The 2,097-nt window shown below is 41.2% G+C and overlaps 1 non-coding gene across 1 annotated transcript; it reads left to right on the top strand.

The window, feature by feature from the left end:
- The first annotated feature begins 586 nt into the window (after positions 1 to 586).
- trnam-cau (transfer RNA methionine (anticodon CAU)) lies at positions 587 to 658 on the top strand. Its single transcript has one exon. It is a non-coding gene; the product is annotated as a tRNA-Met (tRNA).
- Positions 659 to 2,097: the final 1,439 nt, after the last annotated feature.

Genomic DNA, 2,097 nt, shown 5'->3' with positions numbered 1-2,097 from the left:
CTTCCCGCAGGCGATATGGTCTCTCAATCACACCACCACACAGTACTGACCCACACATACAGTTCTTACACACACACTGGACTTTCTGGACTTTGGTTTTGCACAACACTGGTCACTATATTCTTCATTTCCGGTTAATACTTGTACAGCTGCTGTTATTGTGTATATATTTATTTATATTTAGATTTCTTCATACATTCTTATATAGTTCTATATTGTGTATTGTGTATTTTGTTGTACAGTTATTTTATTTTCAACTTTAATTTATATATTTTATCTTATTCTTCCCAGTTAAATTTACCCTTCATTCTAATTTGTGTTGTACAGTTATTTCATTTTTAACCTTAATTTATATTCTATTCCTTCCTAGTTAAATTTACCCTTTTTAATTTTTCATATTTATTTCCTATCTTATTCATAGCCTTTTCCTTTTTTGTTTTCTTTAGGTCACGAGCAGTTGTCCAAGCATTTCACTACATATCGTACTGTGTATGACTGTGTACGTGACAAATAAAATTTGAATTTGAATTTGAATTTGAATTTAAGCCAGGGATTGTGGGTTCGAGTCCCATCTGGGGTGATTTCCAGCAGAGTGGCGCAGCGGAAGCGTGCTGGGCCCATAACCCAGAGGTCGATGGATCGAAACCATCCTCTGCTAGGACTTTTAGCCAGTTTGCTTTCAGTCATTAATGGAATACAAGTTTCCCTTTATGCACTTACTGGCTATGAGATGTCTAGTACTGGGTTGATACTAGACTTGTAGTCAAGACCGCCTAAACCGAGACCAAAGGGTATCGAGACAAAGTCGAGACAGAGACAAAAAAAGTCTTTAAACTGCAGCCAGATGCTGCTTCGTTTACGGGTGTCAGGCATATTTATATGTTTTTGCGATGCACTCACACAGCCCTCCGCACCGCTGTCTACTGTCTCACTCGCTTACTGAGAGGACAGACGCACGCTCCACTTGACTGTCGCGTCTCTCACCCTCTCTGTTTTTTCACATAATGATATTATCTTATATCCTCACATGTGATTGGCCACAATATGGAGGGATTGGCGCATAGCTGAGCCACTGTGTGAGAGCTGAGCAGCAAAAGGAAATTAAGTAAGGAGCCGGCTCTCGCTCAATGGGAGTCGACTCTGATTACTACAAAGCACTCTCTAAGCACGGCTCTTAGAGCTGATGCTTTTGCGCATGACGTTGTGTGTCATGGATACTGTTGACTCCAAATCTCCCGACCACTATAGACCAAGACAAGACCAAAGTCCCCTTTTTGTCTCCTGATCTTCCATGGCAATAATTCAAGAAGTTGCTGGAAACATTCCTGAGAGATTTGGTCCATAATGACATGACAGCATCACACAGTTACTACAGATTTATAAGCTGCGCATCCCAAAGGTGTTCTTTTGGATTGAGATCTGGTGACTGTGGAGGCCATTACAGTGAACTCATTGTTATGTTCAAGAAATCAGTTTGAGATTATTTGAGTTTTGTGACATGGTGTGTTTCCTGCTGGAAGCAGCCAACAGAAGATGGTACACTGTGGTCATAAGGGATGGACATGGTCAATAACAATACTCAATTAGTCTTTGTTAAACTAAACCCTGTTGCTAAAGGGCTCTAAGTGTGTCAAAAAGTGTCTCACACCATTACACTACCAGCAGTAGCCTGAATTGTTGATACAAGGCAGGATGATGTTTTCATGTCTTTTACACCAAATTTTGACTTTGCCATTTGAATGTTGCAGCAGAAATGAAGACTCATCAAACAGGCAACATTTCTCCAATCTTCTGTTGTCCAGTTCTGATGAGTCTGTGTGAACTGCAGCCTCAGCTTCATGGTCTTAGGAGTGGCAGCGGTGTGGTCTTCTGCTGCTGCCATGATGCTCTTCTCCATACCTTGGTTGTAATGAGTCGTTATTTGAGCTGCAGTTGCCGTTCTGTCAATTCAAAGTAGTTTTGCCACCCTCACCCGGAGAATTGCTGCTTACTGGACTTTTTCAGAAAGTTTTCTGTAAATGTTGCTTGTGTGGAAAAATCCCAGTAGATCAGCCGTTTCTGAAATACTTAGACCAGCCCGTCTAGCACAAGCAACCA

This window comes from Mchenga conophoros, linkage group LG23, assembly GCF_057382185.1.
Source record: "Mchenga conophoros isolate Kocher_MC1m ecotype Shallow Benthic linkage group LG23, M_conophoros_male_GT1.1, whole genome shotgun sequence".
Classification (NCBI taxonomy): domain Eukaryota; kingdom Metazoa; phylum Chordata; class Actinopteri; order Cichliformes; family Cichlidae; genus Mchenga; species Mchenga conophoros.
The sequence above is the reverse complement of the archived record's forward strand: the minus strand, read 5'-3'. Positions and strand labels throughout refer to the sequence as shown.